At 45.2% G+C, this 27886-nt stretch overlaps 1 protein-coding gene across 4 annotated transcripts in view; it reads left to right on the top strand.

The window, feature by feature from the left end:
• SHISA6 (shisa family member 6) overlaps nt 1-27886 on the top strand; it is a 193686-nt gene that overhangs the window by 81870 nt on the left and 83930 nt on the right. The window lies entirely within an intron of this gene.

Below are 27886 nucleotides of genomic sequence, written 5' to 3'. Positions count from 1 at the left end.
CCTATAATCCATGAGATAACCAGGTTTTTCCTTTGTCCACCCTTCCAAGACTTCAGATCCTGTGTCAGCTTTCCAGACCTGGTGACAGTGTTTGGTGTGAGCTGGAGCAGTGGGTGGGACAGAAGGGGGAGTGAGAAGCACCGTTGCCAGATGCACTCAATTCTTCACTGTAGAATTTACAAAGTCAGACAAGTCCTCACAGCCCCTTTAGACAGATGGAGGTGTAGTCTGCATCCCCCAGACAGGTCTAGCACAGCTTTGGATTGCTCACTGCTATTTCCTTGTGCCCTAAGGGGAGCAGTGCTGACAGTTGTGCCCAGAGGTTTTCACAAGCAGCATAAGGACCTCACTGATGTATGTCCTTGTCTTCTAATGGAGGATCTATAAAGGTTGAACTGCTCGGCTACTGCCTTTCCTAGGCTGCAGCCAAACATGTCGGTCCTTCATACAGATGTATTCACACCAGCTTATAAAGCTGAGCCATACACAGGGGTTGTTACAGACTGTGGCCACTCCTATTCACCCGGAGCCAGAATTCTGGAGCCTATTCACTCCTATTCACCTGGAGCCAGAAATTGGGGCTCTGCCTTTCAGGGATGAGCCCCAAACATCCAGAATATTGCTAAGCCATCATTCTTTGCCAGCCTACAAGGAAGCAGTGCCAGCTGTGAGCATGGAACCAAAGGCTGGGCAGGCAGGTAGCCCTGAGATCAGCTTGAAGATGCAGACTTCCAAAGCAATCACAGATTTAAAGGAAGGAACGTGCCACAGCATTCTTAGGCTGGGAGAGAGGGCTAAAGCCGGTGGGTGAAGGGAAGGAGCTCAGCCCCTGGGTAAGCAGCAAAGCTGTGCTAGACTGCTCTCAGAAGTGGTTGAAGGGACAGAAAGCTGTGACCGAAAGGTTATCACCTGCCTTGGAGCTTTGCAGGCCAACAGCATCGCTCCCAATGAAGGGTGAGTGCTGGGACTCTGCTAAAATTGGAATGAAAGCATATTTGAGAACGTTGGAGCAATCTTTTAAATGGAAATCTCAGAGCCCTCCCAGTCCTACAACAGCTGTACCCCTTCATTTAGTACAGAAAACAGGGAAATAAATCTGACTGAAGCAGTCCAGCTGCAGCCCTCTGAGTGTCTAAGCTAAGCTGATGTGTCAGGATTAACACAGGTAGGATCAGTGCCTCAGAGCAGGATGGTGAAATAGATGACCTGGTGAGAGCCATCCCAGCTACTTCCCTATGAGTAATCATCAATGTCTTAACCTATTACAGCACAGTTAAGATCACTGATTGCAGCAGCATCAGCTTTACAATGGTCTCACATGCCGTGACCCAGTCTGGCTTGGTTTATCATGTACAGATCAGCAGGATCACAGAGCACAGTGTGCTCTGGCTGCAGAATGATCTATGGAGCATCAACTCAAGTTAAATTAAGCTCACAAAATCAGCTTTTCAGTGATCTGCAGATCTGCAGAGGCTGGAATTATAGTAGACCAAAAGTGTCAAGGGAAGAGACAGACTGAACCACAGCTAATTTGCAGAACTTAAAATGAAATTACGACTTACCTCTTTTCTGAACTGCCACCAGGATCTGAGCTGGAGCCTCTGACCCACAGACTACAAATACAGTTTGCCACCACTCTGGGTGCCTGGAAAGACCAGAGTTGGGGATATTGTAATGCAGTAAGAAATCAAGGCAATAAATCTGCTAACAAACGAGAGCTGCAGGAGTAATTGATTATGAAAGAGGAACACAGCAAACAAAGCTCAACACATTCATTTCTACTGAACATCCTCACTTCCAAAATAAGACCTTTTGGACGCCCATGAGAAACAGGGACGAGGGGAGGTCACCCTGAGTCAAGACCCTCCTTTCATACCTGTGGAGGAGGCAGCAGAATGCAGGTGAGGTTTGGGGCAGAACCTGCACCTAAATACAGAGATGGTTGAGTGAGGCTAAGATGCAAAACCAAAAAGAGAAGGAGGGAGGAGGAGAAAGGGCTGAAGACCTCTGACAGCCCTGAGATGAAGTGGCAGCCACAGTACAGCCAGAGAAACCCCAGGTCAATGCATATAGGAGAGAGGCAGAGTAGCAGATGGTGCCAGAATACAGACACTGTGTGTTCAGAAACCTTTGTTCCCAACTCTGCACTTGCATGGGCATTGCCAATAGATAAACTACAGCAATGGGAAGGCAAGTCAATGGCTATGTAAAGAACTCAAAGCCTCCCCAGACCTCTGATGATGGCTCTGCCCAACCTCATGTGAGTCTGCATGCCCTGGACTTTGCAGTGGACATAGAGTTACGCATTATTGTTCAGGTTTGGGGTTTTTTGGAACGAATATAATTAAAAGCAAAGAAACAGTATTGCCTCCAATCTAATGGGGAAAGGGTAGCTAATGTTCTTCATATGGGGTTGCTGAATTAACTACAGAAAAGGAAAAGAAGCAAAAGTGATTTTCACTGCTCGGAGGCATGAACTGAAAGACCACAAGGGAAGCCAAAGTGGGATATTAGCTCTCTGATTTAAAATTAAAACAATTGATCAATTGTCCTCACTAGAATTAATAGCAGAACAAATAGGACTGCAATACTGAACTGAAATTCATTGGCTAGATCTGGTCAAACCCAAATGTCTGCGGTCTTGTAGGATTTGTGGCTATTTATTGTGGTTCAATGAATTGTATTTTTTGGTACATAAAACACAGATATTGGGCAGTTGAGAAGCAAAAGTCATTCTAAAATTGAGCCCTTTTTTATGTGTGCAGGCAGGGGTTGCAGAGCTGGTCAAACTACACGCTGCAAACAGCGTAATCAGACACGGACTGCAGTGTCCTTAAAGAAGCTGGAATTTCAATCAGCTTTTTTATGTAGCAATTACAGTTTGTAAAAGTACATCCTTTCTGCTCTAGGTGGGTAAAGCGGCTGCTGTCAGTGATCACTGGGATCTCATTAACTCATTAGCTTCTGTTTAAGCCCCGGTGGCAGAAGGGCTATGATTCTGTTTCTCCTTCCCTGTTCCTATGAAAGCAGCTGCTTGTTGGTAAGCCAGGCATGTTACCATGAGCAGATCTCACACCCAAATATGCACCCTAAATCTCACTGGCACAGCAAATGCCACACTGATGTTCATGGACACATTTGCTGGGGACAGCTCAGTGTAATTATGGCAGAGGGTTCTGTGGTGTGGTGCAGAGCAGCAAGTGGGAACCTCAGGGTGAGGTTTGGATTCAGTAAAATACAGGGCAGCAGCGTGTATCTGCACTGCATTTGAATGAAGGCGGATAACAAGGAATTAATGACCCAGAACCCAGGCTTATTACAGTGTCCCGCCTTGGTTATTGCTCCGTGCATTTTCCCTGTTGTATTTAATCTCTTCTCGGATGCTGATGCATCTTTAAAGCCCGCACAGTTGCATGGAGGGGTTCTTACTGGAGTGTCAGTGCTGCTTCTGGCTCATGGCCCCTGGTGGGGTTGCAGAATGGGACTCTTGCACAGCAGGATGATGTACTGGGATGGGGTTCCTGTTTGCTGGCAGGCAATCAGCCGCTCACTTTCAGATGGGGCCTTTTGTTGTGCGTTTAACGATATGTTTTGTTTCCAATTCAAGATATCTCTTTAAATGACAATTGAAGGATGTTTCTTAATGAGCTGCTCTGGATGAAAATAGAAGCGATTTCCCTTGAAGTATGTCAAAATGAAAGATTTCACCTGGAATTGCTTGTTTGCTTCTCTTTTCTTTACACAGACAGTTCAGAAACTGAGCTGAGTTAATAAAATATTTCAGATTCTGCCAATTTCTCTTTTTTATTTGCAAAAAGAATCAAACACTTGTATAGTACTGCAGCTGTCCAGGACCCTGCCAGCCACACTGACCTTAGCTTTACAATCCTGAGCAGGTTTTCTGCTCCTCAGCTCTGGACCCCCAGTTCCTATGCTGCCTCTCAGAGCTCCTTCCTGCTGACTTGTTGGAGGCACAGGGATGGGTGTTCAGACCTGTGGAGAAATGGATCTATCAGTTCCATGGGTTCCCTTTTGCTTCATGTTGCATTCATGTAGTATCCCAGCAGAGAACGCTGAGGTGCAGCAGTTGTGGTAAGCACTGTGGCTGTGGCTGTGCAATCCTGGCAGGGGGAGGAGATCATTCTCACTGTAGTATCAACCACAGACTTCTCCTGAGCAGGCAGTGGTTTTACACTTGTGTAATCCTTCGAGTCAGTGAGACTGGAAACAAATTCAGGGAGTGATTTTTGCAGACCTGTTTCTCCTTCTTTATATTGTTTGATCACCTGCAAGAGGAGTGAAATGAAGTGCAAGAGCTGTTCTAAAATGATGATGAAGTATCAGGTATATTTGGCGAAATCTGCTCGTGCAGTCTGTCATTGCTGCCCTGCAATGATGTGACAGGTACCTGCCTGTGCCATCAGGCTGTGAACAGGCAGCAGCACAGCACTACAGAGATGCTCAGCTCATCCATTCATCCAGGTATTTTCCTGCCAGCTGGGTGAGGCATCCTACCCCTCTCCCACCCTGCTGGCCACAGGAACAGTCTTGACCTTCACTGGTCTATCTGTTATTTTTGTCACTTCTCACTCTGTTACATGCCAGATCTTGATATTTCTCAAGTGTTCTTGAGCAGTTTTCTATATCCTCTACAGTTAACATAACCACTGTCCTGGTCATTGGGCTGGCAGCCCTGGTTTCTCCTCATGTGGTGTGATGGATGCCCAACCATCCAGGCAACCACCCAAGAGACAAAGCCTTCCCGGCAGATGCTCGTGAGCAGCATGTGAAGAAATAAACCCAGCAGTTCCAACAGCAGCATTTCAGCATCTATCTGTGTTAGTGGTCGTACTCAGACAACAGCATTAAATAGAAAATGATAAAACAGGGAGAATCTCCTTCTAAAATGGACACACTGCAAGACCTTGTGAGACATGCTGGGATCTGAGGCCTTTGGGACCTCTGGGTCTTCAGGCAAGGTAACAGGACGCAGTCACCTTGGGATGGTGGAAGAACTGTTTTTGAGTCTAAATGAAGTCAGAGAGAATACCTGGCACTGAAGCCTCTGAGGAGAGCGGGGAGCAATGATTGCAATTTAGTTCAAAGTCCACACCCAGTGCCCTAGGGAAGTAAATAAAATAGTAAATCAAATTCTTCAAAGCTCCCTGTGCTCTTTCCAGAAAGCAGTGTGCTGTCAGGCTGACCTTGAGCCACCAGGGCTGGGGGAGCTGCAACAACTGGCTCTGTCTGAGCCTCTTCGTCTTCAGCTGGTTGTGCTTGACCATCATTTCCAGACACGTTCCTAAAGGGAAAGCCCCCACCATCTAGTCTGAGCCCCTGCATACCAGCCAGAGTCATCTCTACTTTTAATGGCTACAAGGCTATAGTTTGTTGGAATCGGGACGTTGTATGACTATCTGGTTAGATTTAAAGGCCTCATCTGATGGAAACTCAACAACATTCTCAGATGATTTGTTCCAGCTATGAGTCTCCATCACTTGTATGTAGTTGAGCCCCATCCACTTGTATGCATTTACACCCTACTTGTAGAAATGAGAGATTTCAGATTCCAAAGGCATCTGAACCACCTTTTCCCATTCAGTAGAAGTATCTCCCCACTACAAGTCTTTTACTTGTGTAGATATCTGTGAACTCTATTTGATTCACAGTAATTCTTTTCATTTGATAAATGCCATAAATGAGAGTCATAGAATCAATCACAGAATCATAGAATATCTTGGGTTGGAAGGGACATCAAAGATCATCTATTTCCAACTCCCTTGTTGCGGGCAGGGTTGTCAGTCACTAAATCAGACACCAGATCAAGCTGTCTAGGGCCCCATCCAACCTGTCCTTGAACACCTCCAGATATAAGGCACCCACCACTTCTCTGGACAGCCTGTGCCAGCTTCCAGGCCACGTTGTGCTCTCAGAGCAGGTGGCACCCCAAGATCCGGAGACTGAAAGTGTTTACACGGCATCCTACATCCAGGGGCTGTAGGATGATATGCACAGCGTCAAGGAGAGCTGAACTTACAGCAAGCTCTGATGTTCCCCAACTCTCAAGCAACGTCTTCCTGAACAAGTGTGTTAATAGGCTTCAGACAAAAGTGTGCTGAGACCTGTCTTGTGGATATACCTGTTATGGATTGCAATGAGCTAGGAATACCTGACAAGTTGATCATACATAATAACTGGTTTATTTACTTAATGTTATTTGTAGGCATTCTCCAAACCTGCATAGCTTCTGTCTGAGTGCTCTACCAAGCACTGCTAGGGCTGAGCACACCCATTGCCACTGATGTAGGCTGGGTGCAGAGGCCATAGTAGGCAGGTAGGTGAAAATGAACTCAAATAATTGGGTTTATAGCTACTGGTAATAGGAAATAAATGCAATCTGAGGAGGGCTGGTCATTGAAAAGAGGACTGAATAATGTAGGGAGAACAGTAAATAAATTGGTCGTTCCATACCATGGACCAACGTGGTGTGTCCCTGGCATGACCTGAGTACTTCTGTCCAGTGTGCAACACAAATAAATCTGTTGCTCACACCCTATATGTTTTATATTGGCTGAAGTCCCACCCCAAAGCGCTGCATTTGGTGCCATGTAATTAAAAATAAGAATACAAAAGCTGGAGTTTCCCAGGATTGTATGCAGTAGCACAGGGAGGTTCCTGAGGCATGTTGTCATAAAGAGAATTTTTTCTCTACCATGTATCAGTGGGTTGTAGTGAGAAAAAATATTCATGGTGGTTAACTGATATAGCTTGCAAGAAATCTGAGCATTCCTCTATTGTTCCTCACTCATTTAATTGGGTTATTCTGCATTCCTCTCGCACTGTAGTATCACACTGCAAAACTGAGCAACCAGATGGAGACAGGGAAAACTTCTCTTAGGACTACAATAGATGAAAGAGATTTAAATAAGGGTTATATACCCAGCGTGCAATTCACAGCTGAGCTGGTGTCTGCTCGTGGAGACCAGCTGTAAAGTCTAGGTGACCTCCTGATGTCAGGAGACAATCCATCTAGCAAGGTTAAAGGACTGGATTTAGATTAATTTGAGAGCTTGTCCAATAAGATAAAGCAGTATAGTGAAGGTAAATATTTGCAGCTTTATTTGCTATGAGATTAATGTAATTGGCTTGGATTCCTTCACATCCTCCAGCCTCTTCATAAACACTGCACACTGTTAAATGCTGTAATAATGAAGGCATTTTGTCTTCATCATAATGGAGGGCAAGAAGCAGGGGAGAGCTATTCTTGCAAAATATTAGCCCAGTTTTGCAGACCCCAGAGGATCTATTAATTTGGGTTAGAGTCTCTGCATCTAAACGGGCTGAGCTTGGTAAGCATTTGAAGCCATCCATAGCCCCACCTCCATCTCCTCCTGGGGTTCTCTCTTTTTTCTTTTTTCTTGTTCTTTTTTCCTTCTTTTTTCTTTCTTTTCTTTCTTTTTTTTTTTCTTTTTTTTCCCCTTCCTCATTCCCTCCCTCCTTTCCTTCCCTTTTTCCTCCTTTCCTCCTTTTCTCCCTCCTTCCCTCCCTCCCTCCCTCCCTTCCTTCCTTCCTTCCTTCCTCCCTTCCTTCCTTCCTTCCTTCTTTCCCTTCTTTTTTCATACAGAGCATTCCAGGCACTTGTCCAGGATGCCAAGTAGGGCTTCAGTCCACTAGGAAAATTCCACATCACTGTTATCTGGCATCAGTGCTGTAAGTTACTGCATACAGAAATCCTGGAACTCAGTTGTCAGATGATAAATGTAGTTACTGATCTTAAGGAACTGGTGGATCAGAGGGAATGAGGAAGAGAGATTTTGATCCTAGTCTTGTCCCAAAGGCTAGTGCGAGTCTCTGTCTTCTGTTACATGTCATGGGAGAGGAGAACATGGTTTTTCTTATAGAAATTCAAGATAAACTCATCATTTGCTCAGGACAACCAGTATTTATTAGCAGCTCTTTCCATCCAGCCAGACACGGCTGGGGCTGGAGGCTCCTCAGCAACCACCTGGTCTCACCCCATGGTTCAGTGCAGGTCACCCAGTCCAAGTTGTCCAGGTCTGGATGCAAGAAAGATGGGAAAAAAAGAACAACCACAAAGCCAGGAACTTTTCTTGCATATAAGTGAAATTTCCTGTATTTTGATTTATACTCATCGTCTCTTCGCCTTTCAGTGAGCCTGGCTCCATGCTTTTCACTTCCCCCCATCACTGCTGAGTCACTACAGCAAAGGGAATCAGCCCTCCCTTCTCTCTGCCCAGGTCCTCCCCTGCCACTTTCCTCCAATGCAGGCAGCAATGGTCTTGGGTCTACCGCTCACAGTTTGGCTTCACACCCATTGCCTTTCCTCCCAGTGCTGGCCATTAGAAACACAGGTGGACAATGACGAATGGAACTGAAGCAGCTCTATTTCACTGTGCGGGCTGCTGGCAGCAGCTTGGCATTCAGGAAAATGAACCCAGCCTCAAAGGATAACAGGATCCACAGCCAAAGCACGATGTGTGCGGGTGTTGATTGGCACGAGTCCCAAACGGACTGTTAGTGGAAGCCTCTTGGCGATCAGAAAAGTCAATCTGTACCAAATTAACCAAAATCAATTAAAATCTGCATGGCTCCATTTCTGGCCAACTTCTGGAACCTGCCCTTGTTTGTTCAGCCCATCATGACGGTCCATAATTACTCACTACTTGGGTTTTTTTTATTATTCTTTTATGCTGCCATACATTCTCAGTGCTCAGAGTCTGCTAAGCACTTTTGAGACTGTTTCAGACCTCCACTTGTCTGTAACACTGCTCTGTGATTTACTTCCCATCCTGGAGCCATTCATCAGATGGGTGCTTCGTACATATTCTATGATTATTGTTACCAAAATGACAGTGCCCACATTGGCTTGTGCAACAGTAATGACACATGGCTTGATGAGCTCCTGAACGACTCCCAGACGGAGGTATTGATCAGGCGGCTTTGGCTTAACTATTGAAGAGCACCAAAAAATGTTTATTGCAGATATCCTACGTGGCAACAGCAGTGATTCATATCATACAGCAAACTGTCATGTGAAAAAGCAGAGTCTTCTCTCTGATCTTTCTATACCCCAAGTGCATGAGAACTATGGGAGCCTGCAGTGCTGCAGGGGAGTTCCACACCAGAAGGTCCTCTGGGAATGGGTGAGTTGAGGCTGAGGCAGTGCTCATGGAGGAGAGGAGTGCTCCTATTCAGTGCCCCCCATCATGCATTTCCACACTACATTTTATAAAATAATACCAAACTTTCCTATATGCTCAGATGATCAGATTTTGTCTTTCCGAGTTGCTGGCTGTTGGGTGACCTGAACACCCAGAGGGACTCTATATAGTTTCAGTAGTGACTGGAGGAGATGATTTAATGACCAGGACAACACCAGGAAGCCCTGTGTTGGTGGTGCTTTGTTCATGCCAATGGCAGGGTGTGAAGGAGGCCCTACTGCTGTAGGTTCACTCATTCTAAGTAGTGCCTTCAGTCCCCTACATACACTGTGCATGGTTATGGCTTGTCATCAACCTGCTCGCACAGATCTGGCACTTCAGATTCTTCTTCAGCTCTAAAAGTCTCCACTCCAACCCATAACTGGATGTCAAGACGTAATCAACATGTTACTATTTCTACAAGCTTGCTGTAGGAAACTGCAGCGTGGATCACATATAGGCCAGAAGGTGAGCATAAGCTAATTTCAGGTCTGTGATTTCTATATAAAAATTACTACCAAATTTAGGTCTGTTGCTGTCAGCACAAAACACCCACCCAGAAACCTGAAGAAGTTTTTTTCTGAAGTATTACATAAAGCCTTTGTTGTAAGCTCACCCTGATTTCCCGTAGCACCAGTCCTGCTCGCCTTGGCCAGATACCTACTGTAGACCAGTGCTATCCATGCCGTATCTCCTCCTAAACAAAGGAAGCTCAGAAAAAAAAAAGTGTAAAACTCTTGAAAGCACAGAACAATTTTGCCTTTGTCTCCACACTCCTCCTACCATATCCAGTAATGATGCGTTCAGGGATTTCCATACCTGACAGTGTATCTGGGCTGCCATGTGGCTCTTTGCCTGTCTAAATTGTGTTGGGTTTTGTCTTTTTTTTTTCCCTCCCCATGTTAATGAGATTCACAGTTTAACGAGGCACTGCATGAGTAAGTGCTTCCTTCTGCTTTCTTTAAACTTGCTGAAATGATACTTTCCTTGGGTGGCCCTTCACGTCTGCTTCTCCACTAAATGTGAATAATCTGTCTTCACTTCCTCCTTCCTCATTCACAATTTCAGCGGCCCTACATTCCTGCTTCCCCAGGGTGAGCCCATGGACAGAACTTCTTGCAGTGTAGCTCCCCAATGAAACCTGTAAAACACAACAATATTAGAGCTGAGGAATATCTGTTTTCTGCTACTGCCAGCAGGGAGAAAATACAGAGATATGTGGACTATAGAGAGAAAGTAGCTGAGATTTAAAATAAGGGGAACTGAAACATATCTTGAAACATTTGGTGGCAATCCAGACTATAGCTTTGCTGTGTTGCTCCAACTCTGAGCTATGCAGCACTCTCTACATAGGTGTATTCTGCTCATTGAACTACTGATGGGCTGCTTCACATCTGCAGCTTCAGTGATTTAGTGCAAGTTCTCCTTATGGTAACAGCATGTTATCAGGGCTGGTCACTCTGACTTGGGAATCTGCTCAGCCCTGAGTGAGTTGCATTCACCAAGGCCTTGCTAGCAGCTACTGGGAATACATACAAGAGCCTCCTTTCAGGATTCAAGCTTAGAGTTTCTGATGGATGCATCTGCACAGTAAAGTTTCCAAGTGGCCATCAGTGATTGATTAACATAAGCTTCAATCAAGACCCCAGGTAGTTCAGCCCTGCATTGATGACCACAGCCAATGGAAGACCCCTGGACCACCTGATTCTGATCCAACACTTCACTCCTATTGACTGCTAGAGGACCCAGAGTTGTCACCTTTACAGCAGTGGGAATTCCCTTAGCCCCAAGCTACTGAAGACATGGTGCGGAAAAGCACTGGGCTAAATTCACTTCCTTTTGTCTTGTGCAAAATTCATAACTCCTCCTATTACTGCCTTGGCTCCCTGAAGCTGCAATGCTGGGAATTTAATAGGAGATTCAGCAGATTTAATAGGAATAGCTAGCAAAACACATATTTCACTCCCTGAGATACTGTAGCTGAAGTCACTCAAATCATTCAAAGGGATAACACTTTCCTTTTTAAAGGGAAACCAGCATCTGATCTACTCAGAAATATCTTTACCATTCTTTAATTGCTGCTTTTGTTTTTAAATAAAAGGAATAAGCATGAAAGTAAGCCAAGGAAAACGTATATTTACATGAAAGCAATTCAGATACATGAATGAAAGGAAATGAACCAGTTTAACAGGCAAGAAAGGTTAAAGATGCTTACAATGCCTTATCATCTATGCAGTCTCTCTGCTACACTTCTCATTCTAGAACGTGTCTACTGTAACATAAATAGGCCTATATTTCAGCTATTCCTTTTAAATCACTAAAAAGAGTTTTTTCTGTGTTAGGTGGAGAGTGATGATATTTAAGGAAACTGATTGGTGCCAGGGAATGGCACCTGGCTTTTTTCCATGCTGACTGCAAATGTCCCCCAAGTGTTTTTGAGAACTGAAGTTTCTACCATTGCCAAGCAAAATATCATGAGGCACAGAGAAAGCTGGAGAGGCTCTCCAGTCCTTCCAGTGAAGACTTTGGTCACTGGGATCTTTGAGCCTGGCATCTCACAGTGTTTCTGCATGGCAGCTCCTCCTTTCATCTCATTTTCCCCATCAAAGCCTTTCCAAGTTTCCGCCTCTATTTTATTTCTCTCCCTCACACAAGTCTTCAGTTTTCTTCCAGACTGCTCTTTATAATAAAGTTTTAGCCAGGGTTCAGGAGCAAGAGGGTTCTCCATCTTTCTTTTCTTCAAATCCTCATTTAGGCTGCCACCCTGATTTTCAGTGACCCTACAGATCTCCAAGTCATGGAGCACCTGTTGGGCACAGGAGTCTACATCATTGAGCTTGCTTTGATGTGACTGCCCACCTGAGTCCTTGATGCTCTCTGGAAGCATGGTCTATTGACCCTATGGTTGTCTTCCAAGCCATATATCCCAAGCCCGTCCATTTCCTGGCCTGCAGGCACTGCTCAGTCCCATCCACAGTGGCACCCCAAGGGATGAAGTTGTTCCCATCTTCATTTTCTTCCCATGTTAGAGGCAGATAAATGATTTCACTCCCAACCCTCTCAGGGGACATCATAAATGTATGCAAGGCAGTTCAGAGAGCTCACCACCACACTGCTTCGTTCTGTGAATGCCTCAGGCATTCTCCATACTACTTAACCTCAAAACAGGGCACATGGAAGCAGCCCTCTGAAATCCAGACAGCAGTTTGCACACATTTCAGATAGGAAACTTCAGAAGTGCACATACTTTAGTAGCTGCTTGGAAAATATGAATGAAAAGCGACACGTCGAAGCTTCAAAATAGCCTGGGTGAGATCTTTCTGATGAGGAGGAGGGAATGCGAAAAAAGGAGGATAATTTTAATGCACAACCTGAGACAGAGCTGGGTGCCTTTTTATGTCACGAACCAATCATCCTATTTTTGAAACAGTGCCTCGTTTTTATCTACACCATGGAGTCCCAGCGAGGGAGGACTGTGGCTGCGCTGTTCTCTTGCATGTTTCTCACAAATCTGTGCTATGAGTGTAGGTGCCAGTGCAGTCAATATGGAAAGAAACTTAGAATTTGGTGTTGGAAGCACTAACAAGCATGACTAAGAAGAAATTCCCTTTTGGCTCAGGAAACAGAAGTCATTTCTTTGTGGAATTCAATCACTGGGAGGAGGAAAATGTCATAGCCTCAGCTGGAAGTCTTCATGAAGGTCATTTATGATGTGCTAGGGACAAAGGCCAGAGCTATATTTTCCTTCAGTTTCAGGACTGCACAAATTGCACACTATTTCCTAGGAAATGCCCTTTCTCACTCACCTCAGGTCTCTCCTGTTCAGACTGGCTCAGTATTTCTTTCCCAGAGTTGGTTGCCCAGCTCCTTGTTGCCATTCCTTCTGTCCTTCTCTGCAGGGCTGCTCTCTACGAGTTCTTTTTCCAGTCTGTACACATCTGGGATTGCCCCAGCCCAACTGCAACACCCTGCACTTGGCCTTGTTAAACATCATTAGGTTCACGTGGACCCACTTCTCAAGCCTGTCCAAGTCCCTCTGGATGGCATCCCTTCCTTCTGTTGTATCACCTGCACCACTCAGCTTGGTGTCATCAGCAAACTGCTGCGGGTGCACTCAATCCCACGATGTCATTGACAGAGATGTTGAAGAGCACCAGTCCCAACATGGACCCCCGTGGGACAGCACTTGTCACCAGCCTCCACCTGGACATAATGCAACTCTCTGGCTATAGCCATCCAATCAGCTCTTTATCCACAGAATAATCTAGTCTTCAAATTCTTGTCCAACTTAGAGATAAGGGCGTGATGCAGGGCCATGTTGAAAGCAAGTCTAGGTAGATGACATCAGTTGCATTGCTGAGCAGCTGGAAACAGGCTGATCATACTGCTGTCGTGGCATGTAAGTCATTAACGTGTTGAAAGGCACCGTCAGCTGGACAGCAAGGCAGATATCCAGTAAAAGGGTATTAAAATTATTATTAATTCATGCCTCAAAGCCCAGACAGTGCATTAAGCTATGGGTGTCCTGCACTGCAGAAGATCTTTTAACCAGACAGAAAATAGCAGTAGCACAAAACGCTGCAAGTGGTTAAATTACAGAGCAAGCCACAGAGTTGACATGATTGATTAATCTCTATCAGAGCATCAAGAAGCTATGAAACAAGCACACACTCTGGTGGGCTTTATCTCCCACACAACCAGCAGAAATGTCAGGTTAATTTGCTGTTTATCAGGGAAGGTGGTTTGTATGCAGCCAGGGTAGTGGCACAGTTAGCAATCCATGCAGAACACTCGCTGAGATATGTGTCCAGTACTGCAGACTGGTGATGGAGACAACGGTGTCAGGCCCAGAGACTGGAGCTCCTCTGCTCAGGCAGCTCTGGAGCTGCTGCATCTTATCAAGGCAACTGCAGATCTGAATTCCTAAAGCACCAGAGGTTTCAATGGGGAAACTGCAGTTCCCCCAGGGCAGCTCTTTATTAGAATCCTGGTACCTGCTGTCACTTGGTGACACATTCAATAGCTGAGTAGAAAGAGACATTTTAGTACTTATAGGACCAGCTAATCTCATGGAGAACAAGGGAAACTCTCACTTGCAATTTGCTTCTTGTGCTACATGGCCTCTCCCCACCCTGGCTGCGCAGAGAGCACTTGCAGGCACAATGAAGGCCACAGCATATGCTGGAAGTTTCTTGAGTGTTTCAGTGGGTCTCACTGGATCCACTCCTTTAGAACTGCTCCAACCTGAGTGCACTTGTTCTCAGCAGAGCAACAACAGTACTACAACTCTAGATACTTTCTGCATCAGACTGGTGGGAAGACATATTGGAAGCATTATTGAGGCTGATACAGAGCAGAGGTTTGGAGGAATTTTCTGGATCTGCAGAAAAAAAGGGTCTGAGAGCTTGTAGGCACCAAGGGAAGCCTACATTGTCCATTACAGCCTCTAATTAAAAATTCAACATGGGTTGTCCTCTCAGTGGCTTGTCATTGTTGCCAGCCAGACCTAGAAGGTGACAAAGGATGCTCCTCTCCAGCAAGTTGGTAGGAGGAGCTGTAATGATCCAGCATAGTACGAGGAGCAGAGCAAGGGACATGAATCTTGTAGCCTGCCCTACTGTAGGGCAGAGCTGAGAGGGACAGTTACACAGAGTGGAAGTACTGGCTTCTCCTTTGAGAGAAGTCATACCATGAGGACCTCAACAAGTAATTTTGAGCATGGCAAAGGTCAGTGAACCAATTCACTGTTGTAGACTCTGTGGAGTTCAGATAGCATCTTTGTGCATGTGTGGTTTTCACTCCAGACAACACTGTGGTTGTCTTAATTAGTGCTGAGCTAGAAGTAAATTCCTTGTCTGATCTGTTAAGGACTGCCAGACAGGCAGGAGTCAGAGCTGGGTCTCAGTTCTAGCACTGCAGTAAGGTTTCATCTCTGGTGGCCCAATTTCTAATGGGTGGGTGAGAACTTTGGTCTCATCATCAATTGATATGACAGGTCCATGTCTGGCAGATCAATCTGAGACAAGTGCCAGCTGAAATATGCCTTCTTGGAGGTGATTTTTGTACATGCCTGAAGGATAAAGAGTTGCTAGAAAGTGAAATTTTCGAGCTTATTAGGAAGCTTCTTTCCCATATATGAGAACGAGAGTGAGAAACGCTCTGTACTCTGCTGTAAAACTGCCTTACCAAGAAGAGAGGAAAGATCCTGCCAACCTCTGAAAGAGATGGAGAAGAAAGTGTGAGAGTGAAGCTCATGCATGAACTATTTGGAATTACACACAATGGCAATAGGCTTGAGGTACAGAGAGACCTTGGCTTTACTGAAAGGCCCACAGCTCTTCCCTAGGACTTGGGAAGATGCTCTACAAAGCCTTCATTGGGATTCCCTCTTTCTTACAACAGTATTTTATTTTTGACCATGGAGGAAGGCTTCTGTACATTCACTTGTCTCCATGTTCTTAGCCTTGTTTCACTTCTCCAGACCTTTACCTAATTGGCTCTGGCTCCATATACCAGGAGTAAAACATATATTTATGGAACATCATTTTCAGGTTCAATCTCACTAATTATTACCTTCATTATGGATCAGTCCTGAGGGAGTGGTTAAAGTTTTGAGAGCTTTCCAGTCAAATTGTTCCAAAGCTCATTTTGAGATCTGTTAAGACATGCAAGGATCTTTCACCTTTATATACATTTTGCAATTGCCAAAGCTCTTATAAGAAATAGGACACAAAGTCAGCAGCACTTTCCAGTTCCAGGTAGACCAGTAGGTTGTGTGGTGAATTGGTGAAGGAAAACATCATAAAGAAAGAACGTCAGCTGTATTCCAGGTCACTTTCCTTCATAAAATGCTGCTTTACCTGCTGGGGTGGGATTTGGGGAACCAACTTTGTTTCTTTCCAAGTGAATTCTGCACATCACCAGTTATTTAATAGCTTGCATGTTTGTAGCCATAAGGGAATGATGACCATATTTTTTCCCTTTAATTTACAAGATTGTTTGCACACTGGGATGCCAGATGGCCTGAACTTTAAGTTAGGAGATAATGAAGTCAAATACCAGCCTCTCATCGTGAGAGGAGGAAAGAAAATCCCTCAGAATAGATGGTGTCTTGCTGAGTGCTCACAAACATCTTCATGCAGGGCATAAAGCCTCGGCAGGGGTAGCAGTCATAGCAGCAGGTTAAAACATCACTCCAGCCCTTCCTTATGTATAACTGCAGGCTTTATCAGTGAGCAGCAGCTGTGGACCCTCCAAACCTGCTATGGGAGGTGAAGTCCATTAAGATACACAGTTATGAATCCCCAAAATCTGACTCCCAGTCAGCACCTCTCTGCCCTGCACTGTTCTCTCCTCCTGAGACATGCCCAGCCCTGTGTGGCCTTAATACAAGGCTGAAGCAGTCACAGCAAAGGTCCCAGAGACTTCTCCCTGCAGATGTGATCTTCATCATGATGAGCAACATTTTCGACTGAGACACTGCAGTTCAGAAGTTGCATCAAGCAACTGATGACGGTCAACAAAGGGAGCAAGGAGCATTACTGACTTAGAGGGCATATCAGGGAGATGTTTGTGCCTGTGAATATAGGAGAAGCCTAAATGGGTGAGTGGTGAGTCAGATGCAGAAATCTGTGTCATCATCACTCAGATAGAGGACACTGCCATTGCCCACACCATGTGTGCCCCTCCAGCCAGGACTGAAGCTTAACTAAGCTGCATGATGAAGCCAGAGCTTGATAGGACCAGTCTATGGGTCCTATCAGTCTATAGGTATGCTGAATCAGTCCCATATGGCATCATTGACTGATAGGGAATGAAGTTTTGTCCCCTAAAACCGAATCAGAAGCACTCCCTGTGATACTCCTTATTGCTAGACTTTATGCCACAAATCACTGCCTTCAACAAAGCCTACTTAAGGACTGTCATTGCAATACAGGAGGTAGCTGTCTTCAGACTCACCCTATGTCCGTCTCCCTTTCTTCCTGCATGCTGCAGTTACAATTTGGTTTTCAGCAGTTTTCGGTGCTTGCTGTGGGGAAACGATTGGCACTAATTGATAAAATGCTTTCATTTACTTGGTGACAGAATTATTAGAGGCTGATAATTGATGGAATGATATCACACGGCTTTTTTCCAATGATCACATTAATTATATATCCCTCCTGCTTTCTTGTCTGCAGCACTGTTGCTTCCATTCATGTTCATTTAACTAGATAGTACATTTCATTAGAAAACAATGAAGTACGATTAGATATAGGAAGAATCCCGGCCATAAATAGGCGCGTGAGCTTCACAATCAAACATTAGGAAGGCAATCATGTTTAGAAGTGCAATTTGGAGAAGGGGAATATTTACTTCATTTGGTCAGTAAAAGGCCCGTTGTCCATTGAGCTGGAGAAGCCATCCTGTCCCTTCAGTTTGCTGTGGACCTGCATGGTAAGGAGGTCATCACAGTGAAAGGTCCCAGCAGGAGGTCCACAGCTCTCCAAGCTCCTTTTATGAGTAATTAAGGAACTGCTCAGTCTTGGGAAGACACACCGTGTAGCGTAAAGGATTTATAACAGAGGACATAACTCTGGGAAAGGGGCTGTGTGAGGGTTAGGACAGCACTGTGGTCTTGTTAGAAATTAAAGGTTGGTGTCTGAGCTGAGGTTCCAGAAAGAGAAAACTGCTTCATGCTGTTAGTGATGAGCTCCACCCCAGGACTCATTTAGTGAGTGTAACATCACAGCTGGGATGTGGTCCAGCCCTGCTCTGCTCATTTCTCTCTCACTGCAAGGCCCCGTTACCCCTCAGCAGGTCAGAGCTCAGAGATGCACTCCTCTGGGTTATCATATCTATGTGCATGGACACACAGATCCTTTGCAGCCTGCAGCAGGCCTGGATGGCCACCAGCCCCATCCTCACCTTCTTGGGCCTCTGTCATTTCTGCTCTGTATATCCCATCCTCCCTATCCTAAAAGTAGGGCAGAGTCTCCAGAATGCTCCCTGAGCAGCTGTAGTGCTGCTGCCCATTGCAGCATGGAGTACCAAGTTCTGAGCCATGTGCAAGCAAAGCAGATATGAAAAGCATTCACACAAACTGGGAAGCTGAGCCCATCAACCCCACAGATACAGGAGCACATGTTTTACATGAAGTTCTGTTACTACAAAGTCCAAAATGCACCTATGATGCTGCTCTGAACCTCTTTCTCCCTTTCCCAAGCAATGGAGTGAGTTATACCCACTTCCACTGCACATGGACGTCCCATCTGACAGGGGAAGTAACTCCAGCTTAGCAGAGTTCAGGGAAATGCTTTAGTAAATTAGGTCATATTTACAAAGAAAAGGAGACAGTGTGTCCTTCTCCACAAGGCAAACGTACTTGTACTGGGATCTGTGCAGTCACCATATGGGCACTGTTGTGTGACAACCTGCAAATCTCTGCTGCACATGTCTTTCTATTGAAGCGTTTTCCTGCTGTTCCCTAAGACAATGAATGGCTGTAGCTCCCTGCAGTCCTGGAGGAGGCAGAGCTCCTTCCCACACAAACAGCAGCACTCACTCAGCACACATCCCATAGGGAGAGGAAAATGCTGCTGGAGACCGCAGGCAAGAAAAGCACTGAGAGTCCTCCAGCTCCTCCTTGGCTGCTGTCTGCATACTGCTGTGTATGCAGCCTTTTGGGGAGCTGACAGAGAGCAGGGCTGCATCTGGTGTGCTTTTAGGCTCAGTTCTTAGAAGGCAATGATTGCAGCTTTTATATCTCTGATCTCGTCTTTCACTTAAAAAAAAAAAACAACAACCAACCAACAAGTTTAATTTCTAGAGCTCGTGGCTGGTGAAAAATGAGCCATAAAAGCATCAGAAGATTTCTTGCATGACCATGGGGAAGTCAGTTTGGGGTAAAATCACAGAGAAATGAGCTGATTGTGCTCTTAGGTCACTCCACAAAGAACTTGGAGTATTTCACAATCAGATGGTCACGAGCTGAAACTTTTTCCACTGCATTTTGTATGGAAGGTGTGAAACTCACCAACTGCCTCCAAGCTGTGGAACAGCTGTAGGTCCCTGCAAAGGCTGGTACGATGGGACCAGGTGACTTTAGAGGTCTTTTCCAACCTTAATGACTGTGGTTCTATGATGACGGTGCACACTGTCTCAGCCCCAGCTTCTTTCATGCCCTTGGGTGGCTGCTGAAGCTGTTCCCACATAGAAGGACCCAATCCTGCTCCTGCTGATGAAGCAGCACATGCCATTAGCAGTGTGTGAGTGGCTCACAAGCTGGGGACGTTGCCTGCTGAGCTCACCCTTCTCAGGAAGGACTGGGCTGGGCTGTGCCCTAATACAGGGACCTCTGTGCCGTGATCGCATCCCCAAAGTCTCCAAGTCTTCGTACCACAATGTGGAACAGCCCCATCTATTTACTGCTCTGAATGCCAGGCAATTTGCTGAGTTTGATAGGCGTGCTCACAAATGATTGTAGCATTGCTAATTCATTTACAACTCGCTGCCGTGCCAAGACGAATGCTTCATTAGAGGCAGGGAACAAAACACGCTGCCTTACGTGCAGTCACTGCGAGCCACACTGATTTTGCATGCTGTATCATATTATGCATGCTATCCTGCTAACTCGGTTTAGCATAAGCAAAAAAAAAAAAAAAGTTATATAAAGCAGAAATTAAATCCAAATTCTAGTATACAAATTTTCCCTCCCAGCTGTAGGATCTGCTTCCTTTTCAGCCATTCTTTGCCATGTCATGACCTTTGCTAGTTTTAACCACCTTTGTTTCCCTGGGAATGGTTTAGTCAGCTGTAATTACAGATATTCAGCTCCCGTGTTGCCTGTAGCTGGGCTACAAACTAAGAAAGCTGCTCAGCAGCTGTATCAGTGCAGCCTGGCAGTGCTATGTCTTTAAACCACAAACCCATCATCTCTTCCATTGGCACTGTTCAAATCAAGTCATGATGATGTGCGTCAAGGAGAGCTTCTGGGAGTGGCAAAGGCTCCCAGATGTGGATTGGTGATGGGGAGCAGGGGGACGATAAAGGAGGAAAGACTGAGCAAGGCAAACAGATGAGGTGTGCGGCACTGTGTGCATCCCAAGCAGGGCAGTCCTGCAGGTGCAGATATGGGCTGGAAGCAGGCCTGGGTGTAATGCTGTGCTGAGGGATCCGCGGTTCCCCAAACACTCAGTCTGTGCTTTCTTCAATCTGCAGATTTCTTATGATATGAGCGATCCTGAGTACACAGAACTGAAGCACAAAGTATCCTCCAGTGGTACCTATTCATAAGATTAAGGAATTCAATACATTTAATCAAAGAATATTCTTGCTGCCCGTGCTTTGCTGCTGCTTTGGCTTGGGAGCCAAACATATGGCCTTTCTACAATGGGAACGAGGACTCCCCTGATGGTTATTGCTGACATATGAGACAGGACAGACTCTAATTTGCAGTCCCCTGGCAGCTGGAGGCATCTGTGGCTCTGAGAGCCTCGGGACAGGGCAAGAAAGCTGCAGTGGTGAAGGGCAGTGTAGAGAGGAGAAGAGCTGTAACTATGTAAGGGAATTGAGATAAATCCTTTGGCTTAAAGTGAGCTGCTGTGAGGGAGGTCCTCACATTGGGCAGAATTGCTGAGATAATGCTAAAAATACAGACAGAGAACTAGAAAACTGCTTGGAAAAAGCCTCCTCTGAGGGATGAGGTGTGTGACTGTTGACCTCTACAGCTCGACAGTGGCTGAGAACCCACTGGGAACATATGGGGGAAGAGGGCCCGTCATGGGCAGCTCTGATCAGAGGGGCTTCACAGGGAAGCCTTCTTCCTGGCTTTTCTTAGTGAAGCATTGAAGAAGCACCAGGGGCACACTGATGCCAGGGACACAGCCAGAGTAGGGCAAAGGGCTGCCAGAAATGTGGGTGTCCCCTCCATGGAGGCATTCAAGGCCAGGTTGGAAGGGGTCATGGGCAGCCTGATCTGGTGGGTGGCAACCCTGCTCATGGCAGGGGGTTGGAATTGGGTGATCTTTAAGGTCCCTCCAAACTAAGGTTGTGTGATTCAATGAAGCAGACGGACCCTGCACAGTGATGTCAGCAGTCCCAGCTGAGTCCCCACCGGTGGGCACTCCTCAGCTCTACAGGATCCTGGAAGAGGCTGTACAGAACTGGATCCAGACTGTGTCATTTTAAAATTGCCTGTGATGCATTTGGCTCCTTTACCTAGAAGCAAACCCCTCCTGGGCTGAGCAGAACAGAAGTGCCTGGCTGTTCCCTTAATGGCATTAACAATGGCTTTATTCAAGTTTTGTGTGTGTGTGTGTGTGTGTAGCCTGCTTAAAGTACAATGCCTTAGGAGAGGTTTCTAGACTGGAGAATGAGTACTAAGCCTTCCAGAGGCAGCGCGTGCAGCAGTGAAACAAAGACAAAGCTTTTTGTGCTTGGTGGAGGACGAGGCACGGCGGAGCAGAGATTTGCATTGAGAAAATACGGCAGTGCAGCAGTGAGAAGCCTTTATAAATAATGTTCCTCCCAGGAATGCCACACATCAGTCACACTGACTCTGGGTTTATGGATCGTGCGCTGTGCTCTGTCTTTAAGAACCAAATTATACAGTCAAGAGATGAGCAGTTGCACCCAAGTGCTGGGGAGGAGGTTCCCCGTTATTTATTGCATTGAGCAGTGCTGGTACCCCTGGAGATGCAATAGGAGCAGTAGGAGAAAGCTTCTTCAGGGATGCTCACAGCACTCAGTGATCAGGGAGGTGATTGTCCCCCTCTACTTGGCTCTTGTGATGCTCCATGTGAGGCCTCATCATTTCCATCCCTCCTTTCCTAACAGTGAGGTGGCTGTTAGGTGCTGGGTGATGTGTTGGACTGCAGTGAGGGCAGTGATGGATGCTCAGGGTCAGGCTCTGGCTGCAGGGCCGCTGCTGGGGAGCAGGTCAGGAGAGAAACACGAGGAGCAGAAAAGAAACGTGTGCATCTTTTCTAGATTGCTTACCCCAGCATTAAAACATCAAAAAGTTGTTCTCCAAAACACATGAAATTTTAAAAGACACTTCTTTTTTTACTATGTAAAGATGCTGAGTTTGTGCATACTGTGCAGTAATCTCTCTCCAGCCAGCAGGACTGAGCGCTGACATTTGTTAATAAAGCTGGATTACTTGTGGAGTAGATGGAGACGAGAAGACGGGGTATTAAAAACCAGCTGCAAAAAACACTGCATCTCCTCGGGCAGAATCATGGAATTCTGTACCACTTTATTGTTCGCAATCAAACCGCAAAGCTATTGGGATGCAGTGCCACGGCCCTTGTGCCAGGCAATGCCAAACCAGGATTCCTTTTATCTGCAAACCCATTTTAGCCAGGCAGGCTCAGAATTGGCCATTGTACTTTCTTTTTATTTTAATTGAAACTTATATTTCATCACTCACGAGAGACATGAAAAATCAATTCCGCAAGACATACTTTTTAAAGCAACATATAATTGCTTGCAAATAGGGACTTAGACCAAAAGTGCCTCCTTCAATTATACAGTGACAGTACTACAGAATTAGAACACAATGTATATTACTTTTCTTGGCAAATCAATAAAAAATAAACAAACAAACAGCAGTAGATTGCGCTCGTGCTGATGCCAAGTTCACTCCCAGAATGAAGTTTTATAGGTCTTATAAAAACCAAGTTTATACGATGGCATTTTAATTAGAGCAGCACTTCCAATGCCGCTGTGTATTTATGTAAATTGTTGGTCTCAGTAGACGGGACAGCCAGGCTGGAATTGCTGCTCCTGCTGGCACTTTCTGTGGCTGTAAGAGCTGCTTCCTCCCAATATGGGCTTCTTTGAGAAAAGATGAGACAGGAAAATGGATCTGGGAGTGAAGATTGAGTGAGAAACGCTGAGATTGGGATGTTTTTCTTCTCCTGTCCGAAAACAGAAGAAATAAAAGATATTTAAAAAGATTCATTCTGACTGACAACAGAAATTTGGGACGGATCTTGTAACATTCCTCTTTCAATATTTGAAGGTATTTGTTTCACTCACAGTGTTTCACTTTTATTTCACTTTTCATTACATACAAAAGTTTGGAACAAATGTCATTTAGAATGAATAAGAAAACAGATCTGTTTCAAAACCTGATGGGATTTTAAGGAGTTTAGGCCTGTTTACCATTAAAGGTGTGACTCAAGTTTGTCACAATTGCCTTTTCTCAGAAATTGTTACTGTTTCAAGAAACCATCATTTACCACCTGTAGTAAATGATTGGAGAAGAGCTTAGAATCCTTAGAGTTGGGAGGGACTTTGAAGGACACCCAGTCCAACTCCCCTGCAGTGAATGGGGACATGCACAGCTAGACCAGGTTGCCTAGAGCCTGGTTCGGCCTGGCTTGAATGTCTGCAGAGATGGGGCTCCCACCAATCTCTGTGCAACCTGTTTTGAGCACTTTGAGAACTGGTTAAAGATAAACAACATATAATAGCTTTGAATTTGATATACTTTATCCATAATTTGAACTTTTATCCCAGGTAAAGGAATCCAAATCCTTGAAAAGGTCTTCTCAGCTTTACTGGGAATTGATTCCCTTTACCTAAGAGAATAATATTTCTAGTTCTAGTCCTACAGATGCACTTGGAGGTTATTCTGTTATAGTAGAAAATAGTAGGGTGCAGAGTTGAGTGAAAAGATGCATTTGCACCGCATTAACAGACAGGTGTTTCATAGATTCATAGCATGGTTTGAATTGGAAGGGACCCTTAAAGGCCACCCTGCACTGAACAGGGACACTCACAGCTCCATCAGTGCTCAGAGCCCCATCCTGCCTGACCTTCAGCCATAATGTCATTCAGAACAACCAGGCACCCAACAAGACACTTGGCAAACCCAGTGAATCCGGGTGGCTGGATGTATTTTGGCCTGAATTAAACATCTAAACTGCAGGTGTCAATATAAAATTATTTCATTGGGTTTGTAGAGAAAAAGAGATTATGACAGGACTCGGGGAAACAGATATGCCCATGAGCATCAGCTATTTCCCTTGCCTTGCAGCCTCAGGCAGCCACAGAGCTGATTGTACCTGCTGTTCCTGGCTTGCAGAGAGCAGGCTGGAATCTTTTTCCTATGAGGACAAACAGGTGAAGGGGTGTGATACAGGATGGGGCAAAGATGGGACTGGACAGACAGTATTACATTGAAGAGGGTCCTGGTGGTTGCAAGTCAAGAAAAACAGCTGATGAAGTATAGAACCTCTTTGGGAACGTGTCTTCTCTGAGATGTTTTGGACATAAGACATCTATCATTTAACAACCCCTGAAAACAAACACAATAGCCACCAACACATCTTTTTCTTATCAAAAATAGTGATGATGTGCTAGTACAGCTGCCCAGGGAGGTGGGGGAGATACTGTCCCTGGAGGTGCTCAAGAGTTGTGGACATGGTTATTGGGCATGGTGAGATGGGTTGGGGTTGGCCATGGTCATCTTAGTGGTCTTTTCCAACTTTCAGGATATTACAATTCTAAATAGCCCTGGAAATGTCAGTATGTCTTTCCTGGGATTTTGAGGTGGTAAATGATCAGATACACTCAGATCAGCCCTCTGTGATGTGCATTTCAGGCTCCCTGCATTTGGGAAGTTTCCTTGGCTGACACTGAGGACCAGCTCGCTCACAGGAGGGCAGGAGCTGCACTGTCCATTGGCCTCACAGAGCTACTCCAACACCTGCAGTTCTGTTGTGTTTTGTGGGTGCTGGAAGTGCTCAAGCACACTTTGCCATTCCAGTGCCTCTTCTGGCAGCAGCAGTCCATGCATTGGGAGCCATCCAGTAATGATAAGGGCCTTTTCCTGAACGTAGAGATTGTACTATAGTGGTTTCTCCTCTAAGCACTGTCTTTTCTCCTCTTGCAATGAGAGTTGCCTTTCAGGCCAGCTGCATTACAGGCAAGGTGCAGATTTAAATGTACAAATACACAGACAGACAGAGTGGAATATTTGATTACGCTGAATTATTTGCTTTCATAAACAAGTAGGTTTTGAAGATCTCTCCAGGACTGCAAACGACTTTGGCAATTATCTCAGAGAGATAATTACAGATTTCAAAGGAGGATGCTCTAACAGGGATAAGGGAGGATACAAGGTGACCTACTGCAGTAATCCACCATGAAGATTAGGGAGGAAGACATCAAAAGGAGTGGGGTTTATTGATGCAATTTCTATTAACAGGATTAGTGGTGATAGCAGAGGAAAACTACCCCAGAAGGAGACATCTCAGAGATATGGAAATCACGGATGTATTTCTTGTCCTGGAACCCATCATGTCTTATAGGGACCTCCACCTGGGAGAGCTCAGTACCACTCTTCAGTCCTCTTCCACCAGAGGAATCTGCTCACCCTGCAGCTGCACATTGCTCTGGCTGAGGATAAGTGACGAGGTGCTCACCACCCCGTTCATTTTCACCTGCCAGTGCTGTGGTCACAGGGAGTCTTCCTAGGGAAGAGATGTTGTGAACGTGTTTCTGTTGTAAAGCTTGCTATAAAACACCTGAGAAATGTCAGTTCCTCTGGATGGCAGATTGCCCCTTCCCAGCTCTGCTCCGTGTAGCTGTGTACACTCATTTATCCTTCTAGAGGCTTTAATGAAGGGAAAAGTGCCTCGTGTTTTGTTTTGTTGAACTTTGGAGGGGAAACCATAGAAGCATAAAATCCTCTTGGCTTTTTCAGGCGAGTGAATTGATGGAAAGAAGAGCTGCCTCGTTGGAGATGTCCACGTGTGGGTTCTTGGCAATTGGGGGATGTTTTTAGCTGTTCATGCTGTATGTTCTCCTGCTACCTAACAACAACAACTCTTATTTTTCTACTAGTGAAGCTGAGTGTGGACACACATCTCAGCTCCACACACATTGATTTTCTTTTGTCCTATGGCAGACCTTTCTAAAAGTACCCAACAAAGCAGTCCCTGCTGTTGGAACTCTGGCCATGAGGTTATAAAGCACTAAACATGATCCAGTGGAGCATCCACCATGCCTTGGCTTTCCAACCCATGTTTCATAGTAAAACTCCAAACAAACAGTGATGAGAACTGTAATTTATTTCAGTCTAGGATATAAAATTTTTACCAATAATTTCATTATATTTTTTTCCCCTTAGAATACTTGAAAACACCCAATAAAACACATGAATCATCCTCGGTTTAGGGTACGGTCCCCCAAAGCAAATATTGATTTAGAGTGAGAGGGAGACGGTGTTGTGCTCAGAGAGTCTCTGATTAAATTTCCAGATTCCAAGCTGAAATGTAAATGATAGATGGCAAAGAATAAAGGTGTCACTGTGGGAAATGGTCAATACATTTCCAGGGTAGGTTTATGTAGAGGGAAAATTGACTTTTTAACTAAGAAAAAAATTTCACAAGCTGGTGAAAAAAAATAAATGCTATTGGAAATTGATTTCTTTTCTTTTTTCTTCCTGATATCCTCTGAACAAAAATTCAGTTATTGTATGAAAAAAACCTATTTCTTTCCTATTTCTGTCCTTGTGATGTTGGATTCGGGATTAGAAACCTTTACCAAAAAGCCTCAGATAATTCTGTCACAGTAAAAAGTGACCCCAAATACCCACCCGCCTCCAACTTCAAATTGAAAAGAAAATGTCCGTGGGGCTTTAATAATAATAATAATAATGATAACTAAAGAAATGACAGATGGGTTCTTCTCTTAAGAAATATCATCAAAACCAAGCAGAGTCCATAATGGCTGCTGATGGGTGGGACAGTCAGCCAAGATGAACTTGGTGCTTCACCCAAAGCTGCATCTGCTGAAAGTGAGATGAAATCAGCACAGCTGTGAATCGCTCCCCAGGAGAAGGAGAGGTCCAAAGGCCACCCATTGGTGGTAGGAGGATGGTTGGAATGGAGGGTCTTGAAGATCTTTTCCAACCTTGGTGATTCTGTAACTTTCTATGTGTCCTCCCATTGCTGGACCGGCCACTGGAATATTTTGGTGACAGTCTCACAGGGGCTCAGGGTGCAAAAATGGTACCTGCAACATCTTCCACTCATCACAACACCATATATAAGGTCACTGAGCATTGAGTCTAAGAAATTATTAACAGAGGAAGCGCTTCAAAGACACCTCTTGTACATTGTCTGTCTCTGGGAGGCACAGACAGACAGATGGACCTGCAGGGCTGCTCCTTTGGGCCCCTCCAGTCCCACAGGAATCAGAGCTCACGGTCTTTGGAAGTCTAGAGATGGTTCTCAAGGAGGTCTGGTTCTCAGAGCTCAGCAAGAGCGTGCCTCCATGTACATGGGTTGCTCCAAAAGTAATGATTCCTATTTATTTCCATGGAATATACAACAGATACAAAGAACATAGTAGTATTGTTGGATAGATCAAATTCTCAGCTACAAAACATTAATTTTCAATACAGTTCAACCACCATTAGCTGTGCATTTTTGCCAGCCATGGGGGAGAGCCTGTACACTGAGTTTGTAAATGTCTGTATCAGTGGAAGTGACCCAGTGTCACTGTCACCACTGCTGAAACACACCACCCACCACTTCACTTTGCTAACATCCATTCCTTCCTTTCAGCAAGTGTTGATGAATGTCAGTGGATGCAATTGTTTCTGCATGGAGGAATCCAGTTCCACACCTTTGGTTCATCCACACTGCCATGCCAGATGGCATCTTGTC

Source organism: Coturnix japonica, chromosome 23 (assembly GCF_054131305.1).
Source record: "Coturnix japonica strain WE chromosome 23, WE-NBRP24, whole genome shotgun sequence".
In the NCBI taxonomy this organism is placed as follows: domain Eukaryota; kingdom Metazoa; phylum Chordata; class Aves; order Galliformes; family Phasianidae; genus Coturnix; species Coturnix japonica.
Note: the sequence above shows the minus strand (reverse complement) of the source record. Positions and strands in the feature narration are given on the sequence as shown.